Source organism: Triticum aestivum, chromosome 3B, assembly GCF_018294505.1.
Source record: "Triticum aestivum cultivar Chinese Spring chromosome 3B, IWGSC CS RefSeq v2.1, whole genome shotgun sequence".
In the NCBI taxonomy this organism is placed as follows: domain Eukaryota; kingdom Viridiplantae; phylum Streptophyta; class Magnoliopsida; order Poales; family Poaceae; genus Triticum; species Triticum aestivum.
In genome coordinates this window covers 232,983,912-232,999,385 of record NC_057801.1, presented here as the reverse complement: position 1 = coordinate 232,999,385, position 15,474 = coordinate 232,983,912, and positions in this window count along the sequence as shown.

The following is a 15,474-nucleotide window of genomic DNA, read 5'->3' as shown; positions in this document are numbered from 1 at the left end:
GGTCACTAGCTGACTGCCTAGGCCACGTCGGATCCGACGTGGCAATCTGACGTGGCAAAATTGTGACCAATTCATAAGGCCGTTACTTAGAATCAGCCCAGTCCATTTCGGTGCTTTAGATGGGCCGAGCCCTTTAATTATTATTTTTCTAGCAATTTGTGTCAACTACATGGGCCGAGACCAAGAATTTGGCCTTTTTATTTTCTAGGACACGGCCTTCTACAGTTCATTTCTTTTTCGGGCCTCAAACTTTTTATAGTCCATTTCAATTTTGGGCCTCCATAACAAAATTATTCCGGCGACAGTGAAATAGAGGGAATTCAAACAAGCATGTATCTTAAACAGCCACGAGTGACAATTTTATTTCTTTCAACACAAAAAGATTCCTTAAACAGCCACGTGTACAACAGTAGGTACATTCAAGTACATTCAAGCACAGGAAGTACTACCAAGGAGCTAAAACACGTACTAACAGCAAACATGTACATTCAAGCATCCACGTAGCTACCAAGTAGCTACCATTTCTACCAGCAGCAGCAACAGCCAACAGCCGCTTGAAAGACAAGGAGGTGCTACCACCACCAGCGGCAACCATCCATCACCACCAGCGGCGACATTTCAGAGACGCCCTCCCCTTGCTGTTTCTTGGCGTGCTACATCACAAGTCCCCCTATACACACAAAATTCAGATGTTCATCCAAGTAGTAGTGAAGTGGGTACTCTAACATTCATCGTGGTAATGCTGGAAGTAACCAATCAATCGGAAGCATCCAACCGACTGGAATATGGAGCGACAGGGGATAGAGGGAGCAGGAGTGGACCTGGATGGTGTTGCTGCTGAAGACGAACACGAGGCCCACGCCGCTTGCAGGATGGCCGACCGCCACCGACCACGTCTGGAACTTGCGTGACTGCTTCACGATGTACCACCCCGTCTTGCCGTCGTAGTACTCGGGGAAGTCGTCCTTGGCCAGACGCCTCTCCATCACCTCCACCGCGTTGCGGGTGATGTGGGGCCGCCCCAGCTTCACGCTCACCGCCACCAGGAGCCACAGCAGCACTGCAGTTTGCACGCGCACGACAACTTAGAACACATGTGTAAAGCACATTGGCATATAGAAATGCAGTGCATATATGGAAAGAAGAGAATACAATGCATGGGCACAGATCCAAGGAGCTAATACTGAACCAACATAGATCTGGCGATAAACAGCAGCGACATGCATCAACCAACTGAAGCTGTTCACAATAAGATCATCTATATGAGCTAAACTACCCATTTCCTATGCTATGAGGGTTATCTGATTTCAGGACATTCATATATACACCATGGACAGGTATAAAACCGAACAGAAAACTAAAATACCACCACACAACGCAGGTGTGCCCTCAAGTCCTGAACCAGTAAGTAGACTAAAACTGAACACATGTATAAAGCAGAACAACAAAGTGAATATTAACTATTCTGCAAAAATAAATAAAAAGTGAATACTAACAACTAACGCATGTGTGTCCTTAAGCCAAAAACTAGTAACCACGAAGGGGAAAAGGTAAAACAAATTCATGTGTTTTAGGGGGGCATGATAGCGCAGGGTGTCATAATCAGATTCCTGGAAATACTGATACTATACACAACCCCCTTTTCTGAAGATAAATGCCTAAAAATTTAACTTGCAAGGAGTAGATCAAAGATTCTGTAAGCAACTAGAACAACAGGAAGGTACTGAGCACATACAACTAGCTCTAGTATACCGCCATGCATGAGCACTTGTTAATATTTATATTCATCATAGCAACCTATAACCACCTATGCTTACGAATCATATCATAATGCCTATATAAGATGCAAAAAAGATATGCGCGTCTCATATCAGACTAAGAGACAACGCTGCATAACAGTTCTGATCTTCTGCCAAAACTGAACACAACATGTACCAAGGAAAATCAACACTTATAGATTCATATCACACTAATAGCCAACAATGCATAACAGTTCTAAACTTCTGCCAGAACTGAACACAACATATACCAAGAAAAATCAACGCTTCTGAATTAATATCAGACTAACAGCCAGTCAACACCACATAACAATCCTAAACTTCTGTCAAACTGAACAAAACATACACTAAAGGAAACAATCAGCAAACAAGATGAAAAGTGTAACAACCTGAGGTTCTGTCAACAGGATTTCCTCCGACGCAAGTGCTCACTCCTCTTTCATGCTTCAGAGCCATCGCTTGAACTGTATCAGTGCCTCATGCACCAACATCACACGGGCAAGGTACGTTCTTCTCAGACCCGAGGTTATCAGAGGCTCCCTCTTGGAGCACCTTGAGCCCATGGCCACTACCCACATGGATCATGCTCCTATCGGGAGTGGCATGGTGGTGGTGGTGCTGCTGGCCACAGAGCTGCTACATGAAGGACACCTCCATGGAGCTGATGTACATGTTGTGGGTCTTGTTCGTCCATCCGGCCGACACCAGCTCCCCAACCTGATCACCCTGCTGAAGAAGAAGAAGTTAGAAACCAGTTTCAGTTTTACAGGCACAAAATCACACCAGATCTAGATTTACAGATGCAACCTTCAGAATTAATTATTCTATGATCAAACAAAAGCAGAGACTATATACTGGGTACTAATGCACTATTCTATGATCTGAGCTATCGTTGTTTCAATAGCTTGGCAAACATTGACAACAAAGAAACACAAATTTTAAGTCAATATCTTTGTGAGTGTGTAGTAGATTGTTCACATCCTAATGAGATACATGGCAAAGAAGCTTGAACTATACTAGCAACAGAAAGCAGTCAGCAGTATCTGAGAGTGACTGATGGTTGTTTCAACAAACAATCAGTTTCTTGACATCTTAACATGGACCAAAGAACTGTTGTTACTTCACAATGCAGATAAATAGATCGACTCTAGCAAGCAAGGACCTGACCTCTCCTCTTGGAAGAAAGGAAGAGGGTTTTAGTTTCCTTTTCACAAATTTGATGGCTAACTGACCAGTCACTACTAGCATACGAAGCTCATCCAGTCACTACTAGCATGCATACGAAGCTCATCTAGCTAACTGACCATCGAAACACGGGAGATCACCCACACAAGCTGGAGGCACCGGGGGGGAGAGAGGGAGGGAGAGGGCTTACGAGGCGGGCAAGGAGCCTGAGGAGCGCACAGATCCTGGGGCGGACGTGCGCGTTGGGCATACATGAAGACGAAGATGGCGCTGGGCACCCTCTTGGGCTTGTTGGGGTCCTTGCCGGCCTTGCCCTTCTTCCCTTGGCAGCCGGCTTCTCGGCCCCCTTGCTCCTCACCGCCAACCTACAACACCACAGATCGTCAGAAACATAATCACTGGAACAGACCTACCACGAGTGGAAGGGAGTACCTTGAGCTCGTGTCGTCGGGCTCGGATGAATGGGCAGCTGCGTGTGGGGCGAGGTAAGAGTCACCAGAGCCGCACCACAGGCGCCATCGCATCCGAAACCCTAGCCATGGGGACGTTGTCGGGGAAGGACGCAGGCAAAAGGAGCAGCCCGACAGGCCTTGAGGTCCGGCGCGTCGACGGCCTACCTGGCGTCGGGCGCCCTCACGGAGACGCCAGAGGAGGAGGTTGGTGAAGCAGCGACGGCTGGGATCGACTGCTAGGGTGGAGTACGACGAACCCCTCCCTACAGCGAGGTGTACGACGACCGTCTGAGGATCCCGCAAACCCTAGGTCGCATGCCGTCGTGGTCCGGCCAGCTCGATGGAGCGGTGCACATCGAAGCACGCGCACGCCGGCGAGCCAGCCGGCCGCGATGCCGAGGCTGCAGGGAGCGGAAGATGGGGAACGATGGGCGGAAGATGGGGAACGATGGGCGGCGCGCGGATCTGGCGTCGTCAGGCTCGGATGAGTGGGCGGCGCGAGGAAGGGAGGGACGATGGTGGTGGCGGCGCGAGGGAAGGGGAGGTGGTGGCGGCGATATGGAAGGGGAGGAGGAGAGCTCTCTCTCTCTCTCCGCATCGGGCACAGCGGGTGGGTGGGTGGGACACAGCGGGTGGGTCTGGGACTGTGGGTGGGTGGGTGGATGGATGGATGGATGGATGGATCTATGCCATGTCATCGATCCATGGCACACATGTTTCCACCAATGATGATTAAGCTTATGAAATTGTTTTTTCTTTTTTTTCTCTTACATATTTTCTCACCCATGTAAATAATCTATCCAATATTTACTTCAAAAGGGCACCATTTCATTTTCAAAAATATTATACAATATTGACTAACTCCGGGAGGCTTCGTTGCAACTCCGGCGACCCTCTACGATATTACATCACAACACTGGCGGCCTGACAATGCTTCATTGCAACTCCGTCGGTCCCGACAATGTTGGATCACAGCACCCGTGGTCTGCAGCGATGCTATGTTGCATCACTGGTGAATATTTGCAGCACCACCTTCTGTTGCAACCCCCGGCAACCTTGCGACACCATCCTCGTGTGCATGACCGGTGGCCACCACCCGGCAGCTTGCGGCGCCACGCATCACTACCCCACACCAAGAGCTTCGACACCCCTCGCATCAACAAATCGTCACCACCATCGTCGAACATCAGCCATCACAGAAATGCTCAAATGTTATGGTAGATCAATGGCTTTTAAGCGAAATGATCAATCTTATGGCCACATTCATGGCATAGTTTGTTCAAATGATCTCATATTGTGCACAAGGGTGCATCTTGTAATTCCAAACAATGTTGCCTGAGAGAGTTTTCATTTTCTTTGCACGGAAATTTCATTTTCCATTTTTTAAGTGCCCGAAATGAGATTTTTTTGTGAAGGACCTACCATATATTTGTTGCAAAAATGGACCTAATCAATTTTATAAAATACTAGGACATATGTAATGCACGATTGAAAAAATGGTTGGGTGTCAAATTTTTTGATCCACCTGTGGTGAAAAAGACAAATTCCCGTCGATTCAGCTGGAAGCGGGTCAAATTTGAACTGTAGCTGCCTCATAGTTTGTTCTTTATTTTTTCCAAAAATCATTTCTAGGTACATAAGTATCTATTTAATCATAGAAACACCAAAAAAATTCTAAGATTCAACCACTAGCTAGGAACGGTCAAGCCCGTCGTTTTGACCGCATTTTGAAACGGGCATAAAAAATTCAAAAACAAATCAAAAAATTGGAAAACCTTCGCATTGTGTCATTATATGTGACCAAGTTTCCAGGAAAAATAATAAACTTGTAATACAGTAATTATTTTAAAAAAGTGTTCTCAGAAATGAGCTATCAAGCATGAAGATTCATGGCTTTCAAGCCAAATGATCAATCTTGTGGCCACATTCATGGCATAGTTTGTTCAAATGGTCTCATATTGTGCACAAGGGTGCATCATGGAATTCCAAACAATGTTGCCTAAGGAAGTTTTCATTTTCTTTGAACGGAAAATTCATTTTTCATTTTCTGAGTGCCCAAAAGGAGGTTTTTTTGTGAAGGAGCTACCAAATAATTGTTGCAAAATTGGACCTAATCAATTTTATAAAATACTAGGCCATATATAATGCACAATTGACAAAATGGTTGGGTGAAAAAAGTTTCGATCCACCTCTGGTGAAAAAGACAAATTGCCGTCGATTCAGGTGGAAACGGGTCAAATTTGAACTGTAGCTGCCTCATAGTTTGCTCTTTATTTTTTTCCAAAAATCATTTCTAGGTACATAAGTATCTATTTAATCATAGAAACACCAAAAAAATTCCAAGATTCAACCACTAGCTACGAACGGTCAAGCCTGCCGTTTTGATCACATTTTGAAACGGGCATAAAAAATTTAAAAAAAAATAAAAAAATTGGAAAACCTCCACATTGTGTCATTATATGTGACCAAGTTTCCAGGAAAAATAATAAACTTGTAATACGGTAATCATTTTAAAAAAGTGTTCTCAGAAATGAGCTATCAAGCGTGAAGATTCATGGCTTTCAAGCCAAATGATCAATCTTATGGCCACATTCATGGCATAGTTTGTTCAAATGGTCTCATATTGTGCATAAGGGTGCATCTTGGAATTCCAAACAATGTTGCCTAAGGAAGTTTTCATTTTCTTTGCACGGAAAATTCATTTTTCATTTTCCGAGTGCCCAAAAGGAGGTTTTCTTGTGAAGGAGCTACCAAATAATTGTTGCAAAATTGGACCTAATCAATTTTATAAAATACTAGGCCATATATAATGCACAATTGACAAAATGGTTGGGTGAAAAAAGTTTCGATCCACCTATGGTGAAAAAGACAAATTGCCGTCGATTCAGTTGGAAACGGGTCAAATTTGAACTGTAGCTGCCTCATAGTTTGCTCTTTATTTTTTCCAAAAATCATTTCTAGGTAAATAAGTATCTATTTAATCAGAAATACATGGTTTGATGGCAAGACATCGAGGTTTGGACGGTGGCCGAGGGCCCCAACTCTAGAGCGCGTAAGCTCGCATGCCCGCCGCGTGGTCACCGCATGACCGTGGCGTTGCCATGTGTTCTGGGCGGCCTAGGCATGTCTATTGGGTTGGGAACTCCCCAGGTAGGTGCTAGAAAGAAAATCACAACATAAGATTCTCACGAGGAGACCGATCGATGCTCAAACATGAATAAGCAGCCAAGTGTTTGATTTGCGGTACGGGAAATGCACATGGCTAATGGGCATGAGTTTTGGCTGAGGATGATCAGTTACTAAGAAGACCGTCTTCACAAATTTTCACCTCAAAAGGAGGAGCCTAGGTGGTACTTGCTTTACAAAGTACCACACTGGACATAAACACGAATGTTGAAGCTGGGCTCAAAATAATGAATGGATTGAGCTGGCATTTGGTGGAGGATGGTTATTTGGGCATAGGAAAGCACTGTAGAAAATGGATACCATTTGGACATGCCAAAGCGGTACTTCCTTCACAAAGTGCTGCTCTAAACAGAATAGGAAAATGAATATTTTCGAATTATTTTTGAACTAGGCAAGGAATGTTTTTGACATATTTGATGAGCATATGATCCAAAACATTTATGAGAATTTTTTGGGAATTTTGGGAATAACAGAAATATAGGTTGCTTCACAACCTAGGGCAAAAACTGCCACATGGACATGACACATAGGCAAAACTGATGAGATGGCGCCTAGTCATCACAATCCACCACAATCTACAAGGCTATGACCATCTATATTGGTCATTAACAACTAGAAATAAGGCAGCGGACTAGCACTGTTTGCTTTGTGACCATTTTGTGTAAGGAAATTACGACCTTTATGACCAAAATGGTCGCAATGGTTTAGGGTTTGGAGCCCCCCGAACAGTTTTTGACCAATTGGTCTGAAATGGTCATAGATCTATGACCAATTCTTCTAGGGTCACTGACAGAAGGTCACTAGTTGACATATTTCTTGTAGTGCGACATCGGGGTTAACCATGAAATGTAAACCCGAATCATACTCGCGATGATCAATGAGATTGGTCAGATCGGAAAATTTGGCATGATCAGAGTTCAGATGTGACCGCCTTGTATTTCATACCCGACACACAAACCGGTAGAATGCGATTCTATGCATAACTTTGTTTTGCAGGTTTGATGTGAATAGTATGGCTCATGTGTATGTGATGCATGTGTGTAATTTATACATGGCCTGCGTGTCATGTTTGTTAGCCGGCAGGAGCCAAAGTGCTGTCATTATATTGTATAATGACCTGCGTGTCAACTTGTGACTCTATGTAAATTTCATTACTAGTTGTAGTAGTTGGATAATAGAGATCAGGTTGGTGGCTTGGTGTCCCGGCGTGACAAACAAGATGGAATTTGTAGATGGTCATCGGAGTCGGAGCCGACCTGGAAGAACGTCGATGAAGGAGCCATACTATTTCACAATATGTGTTCATTTGTGATTGTTATGCTTCTTTGTTTCTATGCATGTTAGAATGGTAGAATGATCCCTCATGAATATCGAGCGAATTGCCATCCTCGATGTTGCACCTTCACACGTCAAGTACGTCTAGTAGTGGGATCATAAAATTGGGGTGCTGCTGGGTGTGCTTGAACTGAAGGGTTCGTGTTGGACACGGACATGTACTGCATCAGGTTAACTTGACAAGGCTATCAAAACAGTTTTGGGCCTTGCGGCAAAGAAGGTTGGGAGCCGGGGTATGAGATACCTTCCCGACCAACAGGAGTCGTATAGAGATACGATTAGCAAGGAGTTGCTTACCGGATAGGTATGTTGGCTAGCAGTGATGCTAAAGCTCACTAGTCGCATGCGCTAGTCGGATCCTGAATCACTGAGAGTTTGCGGAGGGATGCTGACTTCAGTGGGAGTATTTCTGTTTAGGCTTGAATTACTCTACATAAACACATTGCTTAGTGATTACATATTTTCTGTTGATCAATGGCACTGCCTGATCAACCCAACTTTGCATTGAAATCAATTTTGGAAAAGGATAAACTGAATGGAACAAACTTTACCACCTGGTATAGAAATCTGAGAATTGTTCTCAAGCATGATAAAAAGGAACATGTTCTAGAGGATCCACTTCCAGAGGAACCTGCCGATAATGCTAATGCCACAACTAAAAATGCCTACCAGAAACTCGTTGATGAATCAACGGAGATCAGCTGTCTGATGTTGTCTTGTATGGATCCCGATTTGCAACAGCATTTCAAAAATGTTGAGGCTTATGATATGATCGAGAGTCTCAAGAGCATGTTTCAGACATAGGCTAGGACCGAAAGGTTCAACGTCTAGCGATCCTTGATAGATTGCAAGTTGAAGAAAGGTGATCCACTGAGCCCACATGTGATCAAGATGATCGGACATGTGCAAGCTTTGGATCGTTTGGGCTTCCCTCTCTTGGATGAGCTGGCTACTGATGCAGTTCTAGGTTCTCTTCCGCCCAGCTATGGGACGTTCATCTCAAACTATCATATGCATGGCATGGATAAGAAGCTCACTGAATTACATGGGATGCTCAAAGTGGCAGAGCAGGGTATTAAGAAAGGCACGCATCAATTGTTGATGGTGCAGAAATTGGCTAAGTTCAAGAAGAGTTGGTCCAAGAAAAAGGCTAAGGCAAAGGGCACAGAGACAATAACCTTTGCCGCTGCACCGAAGTTTGGACCGGACTAGAAGACCGTTTGCTATCACTGCAAGGAGACCGGTCACTTGAAGAGGAACTGTAGCAAGTGCCTTGCAGAGCATGGAAAGAAGGCCCGGAATGTTGCTTCAGGCAAAGGTACACTTGTTGCATATGTTATAGACATTTACCTTGCTGACATACCTAGTACCTCTTGGGTATTTGATACCGGATCGGTTGTTCATATTTGCAACTTGATGTAGGGGCTGGTAAGAACTAGGCGTGTGGCACAAGGGGAGATTGACATCAGGGTCGGCAACAAAGCAAGAGTTGCTGCGTTAGAGGCCGGCACGATGCAGCTCCAGCTTCCTTGTGGATTCATTATAGAATTGAATAATTGTTATTACATTCCTGCACTTAGTCGGAACATTATTTCTGCCTCATGTTTGATGAGTCAAGGTTATGAATTCAATTTAAAGGACAATGGTTGTTCGATATTTTTGAATGGTATGTTCCACGGCTATGCACCCATTATTGATGGGCTATTTATATTGAATCTAGAACAAGAACCGGTCTATAACGTGAATGTCAAGAGGCATAAGCCTAATGAGATAAATCTGACATACTTCTGGCATTGCCGGCTTGGACACATTAGTCTAAAACGCATGAAGAAGCTCCATAATGATGGGCTCCTAACTTCGTCCGACTTCAGGTCGTTTGAGACATGTGAATCATGCTTGCTCGGCAAGATGACTAAGTCTCCTTTCGCAAAGAGTTGCGAGAGGGCGTCTGAGCTGTTGGAACTTATACATAGTGATGTGTGTGGTCCAATGAGCACAACTGCCAGAGGTGGCTATCAGTACTTCGTGACTTTTACCGACGACTTGAGTAGATATGGATATATCTATTTGATGAGGCACAAGTCGGAGACTTTTGAAAAGTTCAAAGAGTTTCAGAACGAGCTTGAGAATCAGCTCGGCAAGAGTATAAAGCTTCTACGATCTGATCGTGGAGGTGAGTACATGGGCCAGGAGTTCGATGATCATCTGAAAAGTCGAGGTATAGTACCTCAGCTCACACCTCCGGGTACGCCACAGAGAAATGGCGTGTCGGAACGGAGGAATAGGACCTTGTTGGACATGGTCCGGTCTATGATGAGCAAATCGGATTTACCCTTGTCATTCTGGGGATACGCTTTAGAAACTGCAGCTTTCACACTTAATAGGGTACCATCAAAATCCGTAGACAAGACACCACATGAGATGTGGACCGGGAAGAGTCCCATTTTGTCTTTTCTAAAGATTTGGGATTGTGAAGCATTTGTCAAGCGACTTATGTCAGACAAGCTTACACCCAAGTCGGATAAATGCATATTCGTGGGATATCCGAGGGAAACCTTGGGATATAGCTTCTACAACCGGGAAGAGAACAAAGTGTTTGTTGCTTGGAATGGGGTTTTCCTTGAGAAAGATTTTCTCGGTCGGGATGATAGTGGGAGGACGGTCCGACTCGAAGAAATTCGAGGACCACTCCAGGACAGCTCGGCTAGTGATGAGATCATACCGGAGTCAGTCAGGGAACCCGTAGTGGAAATGGCACCGGAACCACGGAGGTCGGAAAGATTGCACAGAGTGTGTGATGTTGTTGCTAGAAAGCGATGAGTGGCCATGTATGCGGAAGCGATGGTGAGCCCAGATTCCGAGGCATGGCTGGAGGCCATGAGATCCGAGTTAAAGTCCATGGATGAGAATCAAGTCTGGGACTTGGTTGATCCGCCACCTGGTGTAACTTCCATTGGTTGCAAATGGGTCTTTAAGAAGAAGACCGATGTGGATGGAAATGTTCAGATCCACAAAGCTCGACTTGTCGCTAAAGGTTATGGAAAAGTTCAAGGAATTGACTACGATGAGACTTACTCGCCGGTAGTGATGCTGAAATCGGTGAGGATCGTACTAGCTATAGCTGCATATTTCGATTAAGAGATATGGTAGATGGATGTCAAAATGGCTTTCCTTCACGGAAATTTAACCAAGGACGTGTATATGATACAGCCCGAGGGTTTTGTCGATCCGACTAGCACTGGTAAGGTATGCAAGCTCAAGAGATCCATTTATGGGTTGAGGCAAGCATCTCGGAGCTGGAACATTCATTTTGATGAGATCGTCACTAGTCTCGGTTTCATTAAAAGCAAAGAGGACTCTTGTTTATACAAGAAGTTAAGTGGGAGCTTGATAGTGCTTTTGATCTTGTATGTGGACGACATACTACTGATCGGGGATGATGTTTCGATGCTCAACTCAGTCAAGGAGTCATTGAACGGCAAGTTTTCGATGAAAGACCTTGGTGAGGCAGTGTATATTTTAGGCATTAAGATCTAAAGAGATAGATCGAGGAGGCTGCTCGACTTAAGCTAGAGCACGTACATAGATAAAGTGTTGAAGCGGTTCAACACGAGTGAGGCGAAGAAAGGTTTCTTGCCACTCTCACATGGTATAAGGCTAAGCGAGACTCAGAGTCCTTCGACATCTGATGAGCGAAGCAGCATGAGTAGGATTCAGTATGCCTCTGCAATCGGATCCATCATGTATGCCATGATATGTACAAGGCCTGATGTTGCTTTTGCAATAAGCCTAACAAGCAGATACATGGCCAACCCAGGTGAGAGTCACTGGGCAGCGGTAAAGACTATTTTGAAGTACCTAAAAAGGACTAAAGAGATGTTCCTAGTTTATGGAGGTGAGGAAGAGCTCGTCGTAAGGGTCATGCCGATACTAGTTTCCAAACCGACAGAGATGATTGTCGATCACCGTCCGGATTCGTGTACGTCCTGAACGGAGGGGCAGTGCAGTGAATGAGTTCCAAGCAGGATACGGTGGCTGATTCTACCACAAAAGCCGAATACATTGCGGCTTGTGAAGCTGCAAAGGAAGGTGTTTGGATTCGGCATTTTTTTGATGATCTTGGTATTTTCCCAGCCTCGGTGAAACCGTTGGACCTTTATTGTGATAATTCTGGTGCCATCTCACAAACCAAGGAGCCGAGGAATCACCACAAGGTCAGACACATAGATCGGAAATATCACCTGATACGAAAGATCATAAAGAATGGTGATGTAGAGTTATGCAAGATTCACACGGATGCAAATGTTGCAGATCCGTTGACTAAGCCGCTTCCACAACCCAAGCGTGAGGGGCACGTTAGAGCTACGGGCATTCGATGTCTATTTGATTGACTCTAGTGCAAGTGGGCGACTGTTCGAGATATGCCCTAGAGGCAATCATGTATGATGATATTTCCTATGTGTTTATGAATAAAGATAGTCCTTGGACATTATCAATGATGTGTATCAGCAAGTACATGACTTGTTTGTGGGACTATGCATTGTATGATGACTGTCCTAAAAGGTCCCTAGTCGAAAGAGTTGTGTGGACGCGCAGCCGACTAGACTAGCATATGACACGGTCGATGGCTTGGTCTCACTAGCCATGGGGCATTGGATGCTAACCGGATAATATGGACTTGGAAAGGTCTGGTCGGATTCAACATAGTCGGATCCGAGTCGAGATAAGGTCCGAGTCGGACAGACCCATCTATGAGACGCAGCGATATGTCATCTGTGAGTCTCTAGTACAACATACGTTCTATGTCCTAAGACCTGAGCTGACGCATGTACTCGGGATGGTGGCAGACCTGCTTTGGGACGACCAAACGCTACTCCGTAACTGGGTAGTTACAAAGGTAGGTTTCAGGCTTGTCCAGACCCATGTTGCGAGACATGGTCGAGCAAGATGGGATTTGCCCCTCCGATTAGGAGAGATATACTCTGGGCCCCTCGTGTGATCCGACCAGGATAAGCATGGCCATGCGACAAGGATTATGAGATAATCTGGTTTGTGGTCGGTTTCACTGGAACGAGAAAGAGGTCGGGCTAGCACAAGGATGACAGTCTCGCCTTGAGCCCGACAACATATATCGTGAGGCAAAGGGAACAGAAGTGTGACACATTGTACAGGTTCGCCTAGCCTTGCTAGAGGCCGTTACCAACCGTGCAGGTCGGAGGTGATTCGAACTGCGACCAAGCTGACTTGAAGCTAAGGGTTCGCGCGCTTAAGGGAAGGAACCTACAAGGTCGGATCCGAGGACACTGGTCGGATGTGATCCGAGCTGTATTCGGATTGTGGCCGAGTAGACATGTGGGCTTTAGGGTCCGTGTGATGCCCAAGTGTTTGGCCCACGACGGACGCCTATATAAAGTGGAGGTGCGACACACTCATGCGGTTGATTGCTTCGGCGCCATCGTTAGGGCTTTGCATGTGTTGCAAATAGCCACCTCCTCTCGCCGCCGACTGTGTGATCAGACCTAGCAGTCCGCCGCACGGTGTTCCTCCTGCACGCGTGGATATCGTTAGAGGCGGTGCACTTGCGCCACTCCGGCAAACTTGTACGTGGGATCGGACGACCGGATGTTCAAGGGAGACCGGACGAGGAGGAGACGATCCACGCGGATGCGCTGCCCTAACTCTTCTTTCACTGCACGGCACTGCGCGTCTAGTGGTAACGAACTATGATCCATCTCCCGTAGCATGTTCCTGTTGTTCTGCGCGTAGGAAAATTTTAATTTGCAGTCGACGCACCCTACCGTAGAACCCAACAACATCCACTCCAAGTCTCCTGGATTGCGTTTGTTCCCAAAATAACTCTTCCAAAGGTTTCATTGTGTTTGGACTCCGTTTGATATTCCTTTTCCGCGAAACACTGAAATAGAAAAAAAACAGCAATTTGGATTGGGCCTCCAGTTAATAGGTTAGTCCCAAAAAAATTATAAAAGTGCATAGTAAAGCCCATTAAACATCCAAAACAGATAATATAATAGCATGGAACAATCAAAAAATATAGATATGTTGGATACGTATCAACATATCACAAAGAAGGTCGTTAATTTCAGTTTACGACCGCCATCTCTTGACCATATATTTTTGGTAAAAGGTCGCAAATGGAAAACAATGACCATTCAATGACCAATAGTGATGGTCGCAAGTTGACGTATTTCTTGTAGTGGGTTTCGTTCATGTCTATGAGTTACCGAACCTACGGAGTCACAAGCTTAAGGAAATCATGATCTTCCAAGTGTTAGTAGGACATGAGTGATGAGAACATATTTGTGAAATTGTTTCATCAATATTCAGAATAGTTTCGAGAGGATCTGGAAGCATTTCGGGGTCACCAAAAGGGTTTTGAAGAGTATCGGGTAGTACCGATAAATAATATATTTTGTCCATTGATAGAATAAAAAATGACAAGAGACTTTTTTCCTGAAGTTCCTGCAAAAGAAGAAATTATACCTCTTTCTATAACATTTAATGAAAATTGATAAATAATTTAATATAATTGCTATGCTTAGTGTGTGACTCGTTATTTTTTCTTTTTTCTTTTTTTTAAGAATAGGTGGAAAATGTTTCCGGGGATGTTAAATTATGTATAAGGGTCTAATGATAACTAGAAAGCTTTTATATTAATTTAAATATTAACGGTCCTTAAAAGGCCAAGTGCTGGAAGGCAACTTGGGCCACCAAGGCCCAAGTGGAGGTGGTGCCTAATGATTCTACACTTTTTAGAGCTTATTTGTTGCATGTTCTCTTCATATTATATGTCCCATTGAACTGAATATTTGCCGTTATGCATGATTACCGGTATTTGCACATATCATTGTGAGTATCGCACATTTAGTGTTTTATTTGATTCTTATTAGTTTTCCTTGTTTCCTTGTGTCTACAAGTGTTTTGGAGAGATCTAGGACCAAGCACGATGAAAGGACCAAGGATGGGATTGATACGGAGTCGGCCAGGGGTCGGATGATACGTCTCCAACGTATCTATAATTTTTGATTGCTCCATGCTACTCTATCTACTGTTTTGGACTATAATGGGCTTTATTTTCCACTTTTATATTATTTTTGGGACTAACCTATTAACCGGAGGCCCAGCCCAGAATTGCTGTCTTTTGCCTTTTTCAGTATTTCGAAGAAACAGAATATCAAACGGAGTCCAAATGGAATGAAACTTTCGGGAACATGATTTACTCATCAGATAAGATCCAGGAGACTTGGACCCTCCGTCAAGAAAGCCACGAGGCGGTCACGAGGGTGGAGGGCGTGCCCCTCCCCCCTGGGCGCGCCCCCTGCCTCGTGGGCCCCTCGGAGCTCCACCGACGTACTCCTTCCTCCTATATATACCTACGTACCCCCATTAGACCAGGGACGGAGCCAAAAACCTAATTCCACCGCCACAACCTTCTGTATCCACGAGATCCCATCTTGGGGCCTATTCCGGAGCTCCGCCGGAGAGGGCATCCACCATGGAGGGCTTCTACATCAACACCA